This window comes from Macaca fascicularis, chromosome 18 (assembly GCF_037993035.2).
Source record: "Macaca fascicularis isolate 582-1 chromosome 18, T2T-MFA8v1.1".
Lineage (NCBI taxonomy): Eukaryota > Metazoa > Chordata > Mammalia > Primates > Cercopithecidae > Macaca > Macaca fascicularis.
This window is the reverse complement of record NC_088392.1, coordinates 38754687-38771055: the sequence shown is the minus strand read 5'-3', so window position 1 is coordinate 38771055 and position 16369 is coordinate 38754687.

The window sequence follows — 16369 nt, the reverse complement described above, 5'->3', positions numbered from 1 at the left end:
TCTATGTATTGTATATATATATTCCATCAAAAGGTGAGAATAATTAGAAAGTAGTAATATTAAAATATGTATGAAATAAGAACTTTCTTAAAAGACCTAGTTTAGCTGAATAAATGACCATATAAAATGTCTGCCCAATGTTTTATTATACTTTGCCTAATGACCTTGAAATTTAACCGAAATTAAAACCGTACTTTTGCAGTTGATATTTGTGTGTTCCCTTTGATAACATCCCAAGCACTAATTATTGACTTAAGGAAGCCACGTATTGCAAGTCATTGCTTAGCCTGTCACATCTTTGTGTTGATAAGACGATGAAATGGGTAGTCTTGTAGTAATTGCTTATGGGAATGCTAGTTTAAGAGGAATGCCTTGTATAGAACATATTATACCAGATTGACTTGTTAAAAATGGTTCCAAGAATCAGTCTTAAAACTTCATAATTATGTAAATTATTTTTTCTCTTTTGTGACATGTTGTAATGAGATGTGTGTTCTTATATTTTCTTAGTAAAATTTTCTTATGCATAAAATGCTTTATGGTCTTGTTTTTAAAGGCTCTATGTATAGGACACTTTTGAAACTTGGTAATATAAACCTTAACACACACACTCTCTCTCTCTCTCCAGAATACTTGATCCCCTGGGAATGTGTTGTTGGACTTAAATTCACATATGGAGTACTAGTTTTGCTCCTCAGCTTTTCATTCCCTTTTGTTCAGCTTCCTACCCTATTCCTCTCCTTATTTGATTTAATTATGATACTAAAGAAATTCTCTATCGCCTTTTCTTCTCCCCACTTCTCACACACAAACACCGAGACTCTAATGTTAAAATACTAAATCAGGAGAGATGTATGTTGATTTTGTGATGAAGGGGGGAATTATATAATAACAAATACCGACTGAGACCCTCAGATAAAAGTTCTTTTTTTGCCTCAGGATTCATGAATAGCTTCCGGGGGTCCACAAAGCCCCTGAAATAATACATGATCCTATGCTTGTGTCTCTTGGAGGGAGAGAATCCATCACCTTCATCAAAGGGCCCTTTCTTTTTTTTTTTTTTTTTTGATACGCAGCCTCCCTCTGTCGCCCGGGCTGGAGTGCAGTGGCCGGATCTCAGCTCACTGCAATCTTCGCCTCCCGGGTTCACGCCATTCTCCTGCCTCAGCCTCCCGAGTAGCTGGGACTACAGGCACCCGCCACCTTGCCCGGCTAGTTTTTTGTATTTTTTAGTAAAGACGGGGTTTCACCGTGTTAGCCAGGATGGTCTCGATCTCCTGACCTCATGATCCGCCCGTCTCGGCCTCCCAAAGTGCTGGGATTACAGGCTTGAGCCACCGCGCCCGGCCCAAAGGGCCCTTTCTTTTACCAGAATACGTTGAGAAAAACTAGCCTACACCTCTTTTTTTTTTTTTTTTTTTTCGAGACAGATTCTCACTCTTGTCACACAGGCTGGAGTGCAGTGGGGTGATCTCATTGCAGCCTCTGCCTCCTGAGTTCAGGTGATTCTCACCTCAGCCTCCCAAAGTGCTGGGATTACAGGCGTGAGCCACCATGCCCGGCCGGCCTATACCATTTTTTTAACAAGTCCATCATGCTTCTTTATTGGGAGGGCTGGCATGGTGAAATACAGGCCCCAACTTGCATACAGGCTGAAACAGGTAGCCAGACCAATAAAGGCCTTTCGTTGCCTCTATAGTAAATAACACCCAGATACCTCAGCAAAAGCAGTGGGTCAGCAGCACGTACTTCCCCAAATACAACTGCTCTGTTCTTGAATCCTGAACAGTGTGGACCTCAGATACCACCTGGTCTGTGTCCAAACTGAATAGAATGCAACTTTGAAAACAAATGATTTTCTTTCTCAAGCTGATCTAAAAATTACACTTACAACCTCGCAGATCTCCAACTGCTGGGAATACAAGTAACTACCATCTCCAATTGCAGCGCTCTGAAATTCATCGTGGCTTTCATGTGGAAGCCATGCCTCCTGTGGGCTGCTCTTAGCCAGTGATTTCTCACAGCAGGGATGGTATGACAGGCCTATTCCTGGAAGACAGGAGACTCCTCGGATGTGTAGCTTTAGCCCAAGCCCTCCCCCGTAGCCTTGCCAAGCTCAGAACTGTACTTCAACCTAAGGCACTTCTTCACTCAACCTCTCTTCCTTTCCTGTCTCTTTCACTTGGGATCAGATCTGTATGATGCTATGAAGGCTCTTGCATGCTCTTCCTGGCTCCCTCCCCACCTTCACAGACATTTCTTCTCATATAAATTACTTGCATATCAGCTGGATACGGTGGCTCATGCCTGTAATCCTAGCACTTTGGGAAGCTGATATGGGAGGATTTCTTGAGCTCAGCAGTTCGAGGCCAGCCTGGGCAACACAGTGAGACCTCATCTCTACAAAAGATACAAACAATTAGCCAGCATGGTAGTGTGCCCCTGTAGTCCCAGCTACTCGGGAGGCTGAGGAGGGTGGATTGCTTCAGCCCAGCAGGTCAAGGCTGCAGTGAGTCCTGATTGTGCCACTGCACTATTTCAAGAGACCAAAAAAAATTACTAGCATGTCTATTCTCATCTTGGATGAGATGTTCCTTCTTGGATGACCCAGACTAACATAGCAGGTGATTCAGGATGTAGGTTTGCCAATCAGAAACACTAAAACTATTAGAGCTATTGGTAAGGTAATTAGACTTTCTAGATTTTCTGATATGATCTTTCTTCCAGATACACTGTCTCAACTCCAGACCATGTCGTGAGCTAACCTAAACCAATTTGGACACATGTTCCCAAAATAGGTACTTTCAGGTGGCTCACAGTACCAAAGAGGTTTTAAAAACGAGCCCCAGACCAAATTCTGCCATGTCTGCAAACATTCATGAAGCAAATATTCATTAATAAGCAGGCACAGGCCAAGCATGATGACTCACACCTATAATCCCAGCATTTTGGGAGGCCGAAACAGGGGAATCACTTGAGCCTAGGAGTTAGAGATCAGGCTGGGCAACATAGTGAGACCTTGTCTCTACCAATTAAATTTAAATTTAATTTAAAATTAAATTAGCCAGGTGTGTTTGTATACACCTGTGGACCCAGCTACTTGGGAGGCTGGGTTGGGAGGATCTCTTGAGGCTGGGATGTCAAGGCTGCAGTGAGCTGAGACTGTGCCGCTGCACTCTAGCCTGGGTGGCAGAGTGAGACTCCATCTCAAAAAATAATAAGAATAATAAAAAATAAATAATTTAAAAAGCAGACACAAAACAACTCATATTTCTTAGTCTACTCAGGCTGTCGTCACAAAATATCAGAAACTGAGTGGCTTAAACAACAAAAATTATTTCTTCACAGTTCTGGAGGCTGGAACTCCAGCAGTTTCTGGTGAGGGCTGTCTTCCTGGCTTATAGATGGCCACCTTTTTACTGTGTGCTCACAGGGCCTTTTCTCAATGTGTGCATGTGGAGGGAGGGAGAGAGCAGAGGACAGAGAAAGCGCATGCTCTGGTCTCTCTTTCTTTTTTTTTTTTTTTTATTATTATACTTTAAGTTCTAGGGTACATGTGCATAACGTGCAGGTTTGTTACATATGTATACTTGTGCCATGTTGGTGTGCTGCACCCATCAACTCATCAGCACCCATCAACTCGTCATTTACATCAGGTATAACTCCCAATGCAATCCCTCCCCCTTCCCTGCTCCCCATAATAGGCCCCAGTGTGTGATGTTCCCCTTCCCGAGTCCAAGTGATCTCATTGTTCAGTTCCCACCTATGAGTGAGAACATGCGGTGTTTGGTTTTCTGTTCTTGCGATAGTTTGCTGAGAATGATGGTTTCCAGCTGCATCCATGTCCCTACAAAGACACAAACTCATCCTTTTTTATGGCTGCATAGTATTCCATGGTGTATATGTGCCACATTTTCTTAATCCAGTCTGTCACTGATGGACATTTGGGTTGATTCCAAGTCTTTGCTATTGTGAATAGTGCCGCAATGAACATCTCTTTCTCTTCTTATAAGGACACAAATCCTCAATCAGGGCCCTACCCTTACGACTTGATTTCACCTTAATTCCTTCTGTAAAGACCTCATCTCCAAATACAGTCACATTGAAGTTTAGGGATTCAACATTTGAAATTTGGGGAGAGACTCAATTTAGTACATAGTATGAACTGTACATTTGATGACATTCTAGCTCTCTGTCCTTTTAGGGCCTCTAACGATACCTTATAGGAAAGGTTCACTCAAGGAGAACAACATCCCCGAGGCAGGATTTTTAATGCCCTCTACTTGGCATCATGAAATTAGAAAAGGCTCTCCCCAAGACAGCCAGGGAATCCAAGCTCAGGCGCCATTCCAAGGGTATAAATTATAATCTCAATAGATTCTTTAGTTTGTTAATCCAAGGATGGAGAAAATCTCTGAATTATTTCAGCCAATCTACCTCTATTGAATACCCTGCATTTTACCAATGATAGCTTATTTCTAACATTCATCATGCTAAATAACAAACCAATAAAACCCAGTTTTTGACATTCAGTATGCTAATTTGCAAATCATTGGTTTTCTATCAAAATGATAATAGCAGAAGGTCTTGTGGTAGCTACTTTTACAGTGCAGCTCTTTCTGATTTAAGGCAATCATTCCAGTATTCTTATTGGCTGACCACCCCCTAAAATTAAAGCTTAAATTAATTGACAAATACTTAATAATACACCAGTAGACTGAAATATTTGAAAGCAAATTACAGGCCGGGCACGGTGGCTCACGCCTATAATCCCAGCACTTCGGGAGGCTGAGGCGGGCGGATCACGAGGTCAGGAGATCAAGACCATCCTGGCTAACATGGTGAAACCCTGTCTCTACTAAAAAATACAAAACATTAGCTGGGCGAGGTGGCGGGCACCTGTAGTCCCAGCAGTCGCAGCTACTCGGGAGGCTGAGGCAGGAGAATGGCGTGAACCCGGGAGGCGGAGCTTGCAGTGAGCCGAGATCGCGCCACTGCATTTCAGCCTGGGCGACAGAGCAAGACTTCGTCTGAAAATAAAATAAAATAAAATAAAATAAAATAAAATAAAACAATAAAATAAAATGCAAATTACAGGCGGGGCACAGTGGCTCATGCCTGAAATCCCAGCACTTTGGGAGGCCAAAGCGGTGGATCACTTGAGGTCAGGAATTCAAGACCACCCTGGCCAACATGGTGAAACTTCATCTCTACTAAAAAACACAAAAATTGGCCGGGCGCGGTGGCTCAAGCCTGTAATCCCAGCACTTTGGGAGGCCGAGACGGGCGGATCACGAGGTCAGGAGATCGAGACCATCCTGGCTAACACGGTGAAACCCCGTCTCTACTAAAAAATACAAAAAAAAAAAACTAGCTAGGCGAGGTGGCGGGCGCCTGTAGTCCCGGCTACTCGGGAGGCTGAGGCAGGAGAATGGCGGGAACCTGGGAGGCGGAGCTTGCAGTGAGCTGAGATCCGGCCACAGCACTCCAGCCTGGGTGACAGAGCGAGACTCCGTCTCCAAAAAAAAAAAAAAAACACAAAAATTAGGCGGGCGTGGTGGCAGGTGCCTGAAATCTCAGCTACTCGGGAGGGTGAGGCAGGAGAATTGCTTGAACCCAGGAGGCAAAGGTTGCAGTGAGCTGAGATTACACCACTGCACTCCAGCCTGGACAACAGAGTGAGATTCCGACTCAAAAAATAAACAATTAGGCTGGGCATGGTGGCTCATGCCTGTAATCCCAGCACTTTGGGAGGCCGAGGCAGGTGGGTCACCTGAGGTCAGGAGTTTGAGACCAGCCTGGCCAACATGGTGAAACCCGGTCTCTACCAAAAATACAAAAACTAGCCTGGTTAGTGGCGGGCTCTTGTAATCCCAGCTACCCAGGAGGCTGAGGCAGGAGAACTGCTTGAACCAGGGAGGCGGAAGTTGTAGGGAGCTGAGATCGCACCATTGCACTCCAGCCTGGGTGGCAAGAGCGAAACTCCGTCTCAAAAAAATAAATAAATAAAATAATAAATAAATAAAATTATAGCTATTGTAACAGATCATCTCTCCCAATTTCACTTAGAAAATAGTCACTATAGATTTGGAAGGATAGTGTTTAAAAATGCTATCAAGAAGGGTATGGAAATAGTTCATTTGAGTGAAATCCAAGTGCCACTCTCTCTCTATCTCTCTCTCTCTCTCTCTCTCTCTCACACACACACAAACACACACACACACACACACACACACACACACACAATGTAGACTGAAGTGAGGAAGAAGCAGGCTTAGATGAAAACAAAAGTTCTGTGGGGGTCAGTTAAGTCTGAGGTGTGTATTAGACACGTTTTGGGTGACAGTCAACATCCACTCTGTTATTTTGGAGGGATTTCTCACTATGTGGGGTGTTGCAGGGGATAAGGTGTGCTGTCTTCCACTATGGAAGCCAAAGCTGGTATGGGGAGGATCTGCCTGCACCCTACCTCATGGCAACCAAGAACAGAGGCCAGTATCTACTGGCGTTGTCCATGGCAATGCCCTAAGAAGACTCTGAGGCAAGACCTTGACTGTGGTTCCTGCTGCCTCCATTAGCTCATGTTTTCTGTCAATTCTGTGGATTATCCAGTTTCCTTCCAGTCTGCTTAAATTAGCCAAAATTAACTTCTGTTTTAGTAACCAATAATTCTAACTGACATCGAATGAAGAAGATCTCAGCTATTTATAAGGGTGTATATATTAGATCATTCAACCAGACTTTAAGCAAAGTGAGGACAGGAGTTGTGTCTTTTATTTTATATAGTCTCAAAATCTCTTTCTCACCCAGTCCAGGGCTCTTTCCCTTTATTTATTTATTTATTTATTTATTTATTTATTTATTAAGACTAGTCAAGTACAGTAGTGAGAAGGGGGTAAAGAGTAGAAAAAGGAACTGAATCTGTAACTGACTGTGAACAATCTATTGAGATTAATCACTACCTTTGGACCAGCACAGGATTCTTTTTCTACTCTATAGGTTTAAGCAGTGCTTGATTTCACATAATCAAATGATCAATTTCTGACTATAATTTGAAAGAGAAAAACAGTGATGAAGCCTGCCATGTTAGCAGTTTGTTGGCTCTAAAACTTGCCTACTACTTTTTAGTAATTTGTAATCAAAGGCATTATTTTCCCCCTTCATTCTAAGTTAGTTTTTTTGTTGTTGTTGTTGTTTGTTTGTTTTTTTGAGCAGCAGCAAGATTTATTGTGAAAAGTGAAAGAACAAAGCTTCCACAGCGTGGAAGGGGACCAGAGCGGGTTATCTCATTCTAAGTTAGTTACCCCTGAGGACAAGGCAGTAGGTAGGTTTATTTACTGATTCTAGAAGACCACTATTATATTATATGTAGATTACCTCTAAGCAGAGAGCAAGAGAGAAAAGAGAAAACAGCTTTCTCTTATCTGTATAAATTGTACTATTAGATGTGCTAAGTATCACTTTGAAATGACTTAAATTTGAATAACTCATTACAAAGCATTTCAACAAGCACCATTTAGTCCTTATAGCAAAAGTTAAGGCAAAAAGACAATTATTATCCTCATTCTACCAATTAAAAAAAGAGGTTCTGAAAAGTTAAATGACCACCTGATCCAGGTCACTCAAACACAATGGGACAAAATCAAGATTTAAATTGTATTTTGATTAAAAAGTTCATATTGTTAAGAAATGAAAAAAGACATATGAAAAATTGGGGAAAAGATTTGCAACTTATTTCATAGTTAAAGAGTTATTATTGGCCAGGCGCGGTGGCTCACACCTTTAGCCCTAGCACTTTGGGAGGCCGAGGTGGGGGGGATTGCTTGAGCTCAAGAGTTTGAGACAAGCCTGGGCAACATGGCAAAACCCTATCTCTACAAAAATACAAAAATTAGCTGGATGTGGTGGCACACACCCGTGGTCCCAGCTACTTGGGAGGCTGAGGTGGGAGGATTGCTTGAGTCCAGGGAGATCAAGGCTGCAGTGAGCCATGATCACATCACTGCACTCCAGCCTGGGTGACAGAATGAGACCCTGTTACAAAAAAAAAAAAAAAAAAGAGAGAGATATTATCCCTAATATACAGAAAGCACCAAAAAAAGAGAAGATAAAGGCCACTAATACAATAGAAAACTGACCAAAATATATGCACAAAAAGTTCACAGAAAAAAATGCAAATGAGGCCAGGTGCAGTGGCTCATGCCTGTAATCCTAGCACTTTGGGAGGCTGAGGCAGGCGGATCACTTGAGGTCAGGAGTTCAAGACCAGCCTGGCCAACATGGGGAAACCCGTCTCTATGAAAAACACAAAAATCAGCTGGCCTGGTGGTGTGCACATGTAATCCCAGCTACTTGGGAGGTTGAGGCGGGAGAATCACTTGAACCTGGGAGGCGGAGGTTGCAGTGAGCCAAGATCATGCAACTGCACTCCAGCCTGGGTGACAGAGCAACACTCCATCTCAAAAAAAAAAACAAAAACGTAAATGGATCTTAAATTTATGAAAACATACTCAACATAGCGCACTTATCAAAGATAAATGCATTTTTAAACTACATTAAGATATTAGACTGGCAAAAATCCAAAAGTTTGACAACATTATTGGCGATGGAGATCCAAGGAAAAAGGCACTTTCATAAATTGCTTAACGGAAGTCAAAATGGCACAACCCTCATGGAGGGAATTTTAGCAATATATAGCAAAATTATATGTGCATTTACCCTTTAAGCTATTTATCCCATTTGGTAGAAATCTATGCCAAAGATATACTTGCAAAAATAAAAAATTACTTATGAAGAAGACTATTTGTTACCATAATGAGATAACAAAACGAAACAAAAAGCAAAAAGCAAAACTGGAAACAACTCGAAGGACTGACTGAATAAAATGATATAAAATCACTCAGCAAGTACTAGGTAACTGTGAAAAGGAATGAGGAGGAATTTTGTGTATTGACACAGGGTTGTGCTATTTAGAACTTCCTTCAGAAAAAAAACTCGCCATTCAGCTACAAGGAGTGCACCTTTACTAGTGCATTTTGGTTTTTGTTCATGGGAATTTTAATTCTCATCTGGGGGCCACTTGCTTTCAGCCTGAAGATATTCCTTTAGTATTTTTTCTTTTCTTTCCTTTCTTCTTCTTCTTTTTTTTTTTTTTTTTGAGATGGAGTCTTGCTCTGTCATGTAGGCTGGAGTGCAGTAGTGCGATCTCGGCTCACTGCAACTTCCGCCTCCTGGGTTCAAGCGATTCCCCTGCCTCAGCCTCCTGAGTAGCTCAGACTATAAGCACAAGCCACCACTTTTAAAAATATTTTTAGTAGAGATGGGGTTTCACCGTGTTAGCCAGGATGGTCTCGATCTCCTGACCTCGTGATCCACCCGCCTCGGCCTCCCAAAGTGCTCGGATTAGAAGTGTGAACCACCGCGCCCAGACTCTTTTTATTTTTCTTTCTTCTGACAGGGTTTCACTTTGTCACCCAAGCTGGAGTACAATGGTGTGGTCACAGCTCACTGCAGCCTCAACCTCCCAGGCTCAAGTGATCCTCCTGCCTCAACCTTCCAAGTAGCTGGGACTACAGGTGTGCACCACCATGCCTGGGTAGTTATTTTTTATTTTTATTTTTTAATAGAGAAGAGGTCTCCTTATGTTGCCCAAGCTGGTCTCGAACTCCTCTGTTTAAACGATCCTTGCACGTCAGCTTCCCAAAGTCCTGGGATTAGAGGCATGAGCCACCACACTCAGCCTGGCATTTCTTATAAAGCAGTTCTGCTAGCAACAAATTCTCTCAGTTTTTGTTTATCTGAGAAAGTCTTTATTAATCTTCATTTTTGAAAGGTAGCTTTGCTGGATACAAAATTCTTGGTTGACAGGTTTTTTCTTTGTGTACTTTAAATATGTTATCCTACTGCCTTCTGGCTTTCATTGTTTCTGCTGAGAAGTCATTTCTTAATCTTTTAAGTGATGAGTCATTTTCCACTTACTATGTTCGAGATTTCCTCCTTGTCTTTGCCTTTCAGCATTTTTATTATGATGTGTCTGTCTGTAGATCTCTTTGTGTTTATCCTATTTGGAGTTTGTTGAGCTTCAGGATGTGAAGATTATTGCTTTTCAATAAATTTGGAGAAATTTCAGCCATAATTTCTTTTTTTCTGCTCCTTTCCCCCTCTCCTGATATTCTCAATACACTGACATTGGTGTGCCTAACCATGACCCACATTCTTCTGAGTGGGTCACTGAGTTTTACTTATCTTTCTTCATTCTTTTTTCTCTTTATTATTTAGATCGCATAATTTCTGTTGACCTAGCTTCAAATTTGCTAATTCTTTCTTCTGTTAGTTAAAATAAACTATTGGTCCCTCTAGTGAGTCCTTCTTTTTTTTTTTTTTTTGAGACAGAGTCTCTCTCTGTTGCCCAGGCTGGAGTGCAGTGGCATGATCTTGGCTCACTGCAAGCTCCGCCTCCCAGGTTCATGCCATTCTTCTGCCTCAGCCTCCTGAGTAGTTGGAACTACAGGCGCCCGCCACCACACCCGGCTAACTTTTTGTATTTTTAGTAGAGATGGGGTTTCACCGTGTTAGCTAGGATGGTCTTGATCTCCTGATCTCATGATCTACCTGCCTTGGCCTCCCAAAGTGCTGGGATTACAGGTGTGAGCCACCGTGCCTGGCCTAGTGAGTCCTTCTTTCTTTCCTTCCTTCCTTTAAATGAAAAGAATAACCTATAAAAGAACTCCAATATGTCTGGCAAGAGATTTCTCAGTTGAAAACTTACGGACCAGGAGAGAATGGCATGATGTATTTAAAGTGCTGAAGGAAAAATACTTTTATCCTAGAATATTGTATCCAATGAAAATATTCAAAAATGAAGGAGAAATAAAGACTTCTCCAGAAAAACAAAAGCTGAGAGATTTTGTCAACACCGGACCTGTCCTACAAGAAATACTAAAGGGAGTTCTTCAATCTGAAAGAAAAGGATATTAACAACCTATAACATGTCATCTGGCCTGGGCATGGTGGTTCACACCACCATGGGAGGCTGAGGTGGGAGGCTGAGCCCAGGAGTTCGAGACCAGCCTGGGCAACATGGTGAATCCTTGTCTTTACAAAAAATACAAAAATTAGCTGGGCGTGGTGGTGTGCAGCTGTAGTCCCAGTTACTTGGGAAGCTGAGGCAGAGAATTGCTTGAGCCCAGGAGGCAGAGGCTGCAGTGAGCCGAGATGGCACCATTGCACTCCAGCCTGGGCAATGGGAGTGAAACCCTGTCTCAAAAAAGAAAAAAAAAAAAAAAAAAGACATCATCTGAAGGTAGGAAACTCACTGGTAACAGTAAGTACACAGACAAATAAAGAATATTATAACACTGAAACTGTGTTCTTAAATTTAAGACCTAAAACTGCTACCGACCTCGATCCCTGGTGGACTGAACAAAGAGAATGAATGCAGGAATAAAGACAAAGACAAACAAGTATGTTTGGAAGAAGGGGTCAGGGGGCACCTTGACTCTAGTGGACAAGGGCCCAGGCTTTCCACAGCCCTTAGTACTTATTGGTAAAAGAGATAGTGAGAAGTGGGGTGGCAGAAAAAGTCAGCTGCTCAGTCCAGAGTAGGCTTGCAAGACTGTATTCCTCAAACAATAGGCTCTAGATGTCCCAGCAGATAACCTCAGGGAGCCAGGTGCCAGGGAGTGACCGCCCTCAGCAAACCTTCCGGCAGCAGGCGCAGTGTGAGTTTGCCCACATCCTGCATTCATGATAGAAGGTTTTCTGTTTGATCATATAGCCTCCAGTGGAATGCTGAGTTGGTCACGATCTCTTTGGCCTTTTCAGCTCCCAACATAGAACTATGGAAACTACTAAAAGAAAACATTGAGGACACTCTCCAGGACAATGATCTGGACAAAGAGTTCTTGAGTAATATCCAAAAAGCACAGGCAACCAGAGCAAAAATGGACAAATGAGATTACATCAAGTTAAAAAGTTTCTGGCACAGCAAAGGAAACAACTAACAAAGTGAAGAGAAACCCACAGAGTGGGAGAAAATGTTTGCAATCTACCCGTCTGACGAAGTATTAATAACCAGAATATATAAGGAACACAAACAACTCTATAGGAAAAAATCTAATCAATTAAAAATGAGCTGAAGATCTGAATAGGATTTTTCTCAAAAGAAGACATGGTCAAGAGGTCTATAAAAGGTGATCAACATCATTGATCATTAGAGAAATGCAAATCAAAACTACAATAAGATATCATCTAACCCCAGTTCAAATTGCTTCTATCCTCAAGAAAGGCAATAATGAATGCTGGCAAGGATATGCAAAAGAGGAACCCTTATACGCTGTTGGTGGGAATGTAAATTATTAGGTTGCTACAAAAGTAATTGTGGTTTTTTTTTTTTTTTGAGACGGAGTCTCGCTTTGTCGCCCAGGCTGGAGTGCAGTGGCCGGATCTCAGCTCACTGCAAGCTCCGCCTCCCGGGTTTACGCCATTCTCCTGCCTCAGCCTCCCGAGTAGCTGGGACTACAGGCGCCCACCACCTCGCCCGGCTAGTTTTTTGTATTTTTAGTAGAGACGGGGTTTCACCATATTAGCCAGGATGGTCTCGATCTCCTGACCTCGTGATCCGCCCGTCTCGGCCTCCCAAAGTGCTGGGATTACAGGCTTGAGCCACCGCGCCCGGCCAGTAATTGTGGTTTTTGACATTGAAAGTAATGACGGCCAGGTGCGGTGGCTCACGCCTGAGAGCCAAGGAGGGTGGCTCATGCCTCGGAGGCCAAGGCAGGTGGATCACCTGAGGTCAGGAGTTCAAGACCAGCCTGGCCAACACAGTGAAACCTTGTCTCTACTTAAAATACAAAAAAATTAGCTGGGTGTAGTGGTTTGCACCTGTAATCCCAGCTAGTCGGGAGGCTGAGGCAGGAAAATCGCTTGAACCCAGGAGATGGAAGTTGCAGTGAGCCGAGATCGCACCACTGCACTCCAGACTGGGGGACAAGAGTGAGACTTTGTCTCAAAAAAAAAAAAAAAAAAAAGAAAAAAGGAAAAAAAAAAAGAAAGTAATGACCAAACATTATAGAACAGGGTAAAATCCCATTTACCCTGATGTGATTATTACCCATTGTATGCCTGTATCAAAATATCTCATGTACCTCATAAATATATACACTTACTGTGGACCAATAAAAATTAAAAAAAAAAGAATTTTAAAAATTAAAAAAGTTATAAGATGATTAGGAAAATTTGAACAGTCACTGGATATTTGATGATATTAAATAATTATTTTCTTATTTTTACAATATAATGATATTATGGTTCTATTCCTAAAGTTCTTATGTTTTACATATATTTACATACTAAAATGCTCACCATTGAGATTTTTTAAAAGGGTCCTTAAATGCTCATAGAGGTATTTATGAACAAAATGATATTTTGCCTGGAATTTGCCCAAAAAGAATCCAGGGTTTTGTTACTGTTGTTGTTGTTGCCTTTGGAAAGAGAGGGGGATACTGTGGATGGTTGTCCTCTCCAAATCTCATGTTGAAAAGTGATCCCCAGTGTTGGAGGTGGGGCTTAGAGGGAGGTGTCAGATCACGGGGGTGCATCCTTCATGAATGGCTTAGTGACATCCCCTTAGTGACATCTGAGTTCTCACTCTATTAGTTCACTGGGGAGCCGGTTATTTAGAAGAAGCCTGGCCCTTCCTCCTCGCTGTCTTACTATGTGACATGCCTACTCCCTCTTTATCTTGCCATGATTGTAAGCTTCCTGAGGCCCTCACCAGAAGCAGATGCCGGCAGCACACTTCCTGTACAGCCTGCAAAACTGGGGGCCAAAATAAACTTCTTTTCTTTATAAATTACCCAGTCTCAGGTATTTTTTACAGCAATGTAAATGGACTAATACAGAGGAATAATAGGTGAAACAAGATGGATTAGATGTTTCTAACTGTTGAAGCTAAGTGATGATTGTATATAAAGGTTCATTCATAAATTTTCTCAACTTTTATATGTTTGAAATTTCCCACAATAGAAAATTTTTTAAATGAACAAATAGTTCTATCCACTATTCTCTAAAAGTATAATAACCTCCGAGAAGGGAGTAGGAAGCTTTGATGGCTGGGCAGAAATAAGTCCTAGCCAGGTCTATGGAGAATACTGCTCTGGGAGACCCCCAGGTCAGGAGTCTTCAGCCCTGGGCTGCAGACCAGTACAGGTCTGCGGCCTGTTAGGACCTGGTCCACACAGCAGAAGGTGAGCGGCAGGCCAGCAAGCATTACCGCCTGAGCTCTGCCTCCTGTCAGATCAGCCGGGGCATCAGATTCTCACAGAAGCGTGAACCCTGTTGTGAATTGTACATGTGAGGGATCTAGGTTGCATGCTCCTTATGAGAATCTAATGCCTGATGATCTGAGATGGAACACTTTCACCCCCAAACTGTATCCCCCACCCCCTGCCCCCAAGGAAAGATTGTCTTCCATGAAACTGGTCTGTGGTGCCAAAAAAGTTGGGGACTGCTGTCCTAGCTGATTGTGATCAAGACCAAGCTGTAGAATGCTATGTGTCTTCTTAAGGAACTTTTAGCTAGGCAAGTGTCAGGATAGATAAGTTCAAGTTCCAGTGTTCAATGCTTTGCTAATTTAGACCCCACTTGACCAAGTCCATTTTATTTTTTTCATTTCACATTAATTCGAGTGTCATCCATCCTACAAGACCCAGCTCAAATTCTACCTCTTCCTCACTGATCTCTTAGGTGGTGATCTCCCTTTTTCCATATCCTTTTCAGTGGATTGTTTCCTGACAACTTTTGCCAACCTGAGTATAGGCTCCTTAAAACCAGGGACTGGCAGGGCACGGTGGCTCACGCCTGTAATCCCAGCACTTTGGGACACTGAAGCGGGTGGATCGCTTGACTTTAGGAGTTTGAGACCAGCCTGGGCAACATAGTGAAACCTCATCTTAAAAAAAAAAAAAAAAAAATTAGCTGGGTGTGGTGACTTGCCTGTAGTGCCAGCTACTTGGGAGGTTGTAGTCCTGTAGTCCCAGCTACGAACACTTGGGAAGCCGAGGTGGGAGGATTGGTTGAGCCCAGGAGTCAGAGGTTGCAGTGAGCTGAGATCGCGTCACTGCACTCCAACCGCGGTGATAGAGTGAGACCCTGTCTCAAAAACAAACAGACAAACCCCAAAACCAGGGACCATAACAAATTTTAAAAATCTCTCAGCACCAAAAATAATACTATCCACAAAGTCAAAGCTCCATTAATATTTGAATAAAGGTTGAAAGAGTCCAATAAGTAGATCAATTAATGATTTTTTAAAAAGTGCTGGTCTCTCTGTCCTGGTAGTTTCAAAAAACCCCACTCCGATTCCTATTTTGAAGCCGCTGGATTTTTTTTTGTTTTTGTTTTTTAGACAGAGTCTTGCTCTGTCGCCCAGGCTGGAAGGCAGTGGTGCGATCTTGGCTCACCGCAACCTCCACCTCCCAGGTTCAAGCGATTCTCGTGCCTAAGACTCCCGCGTAGCTGGGACTACAGGCCTGTGCCTCCATGCCCGGATAATTTTTTTTTTCTTGTTTTGTATTTTTAGTAGAGACGAGGTTTTGCCATGTTGGCCAGGTTGGTCTCGAACTCTTGAGCTCAGGCAATCCGCCCGCCTTGGCCTCCCAAAAGTGCTGAGACTACAGGCGTGAGCCACGGCGCCCAGCCAGCTGCTGGATATTTTGATCACTTCAGGTATACTGAGCATGCAATCAGTGCATCTGGCAGTACATAGGAGACTGAAATACTTTTTTTAAAGCTGTTATTCAAACTGAAGGAGTTTTTCCCTGTGATCTATAATCGCCACGTGCCTGTTCTGTATACGGCCATCCTGGGCTTTTTCAATCCCACGTCCACTACCTAAGAGAACACGTCTGCAAGGCTTGGATTGAGTACGGTACAATCAGCTTCAGATGTTAAGCAAATATTCCAACCTGGAGTAGGAAAATGGAATATGGATGGGGCTTTATGAAGGTGAATGTTCAGGCAAAGGATCTTAGTGGATGAAAGACAGTAAAGATTCCTCCCAACCAAAGACCAAAAACGACACATATGAGCAAAACATCAGGAAGAACACTCCTGTGTGGAAAATATTACACGGAAAACAAAAGAAGAGTCACTTTTTCCCTTTTGGTTTAGCCCGCTCTGTTCCTCAGGTCGACCGTCACCACCTGACACACAGCGACCTGGGAAGGAGGTAAACGCAGACACTGCCCTCGCTGCCCAGGGGAAGCCCAGAAGCGCGCCCAGAGCCAGGCCCCGGGCGGGTGCCACCGAGCGCGGACCTCCCTCGCATCCTAGAGCGGCCGCGCGGGACCCGGCCGGCGGCGCACTTCCG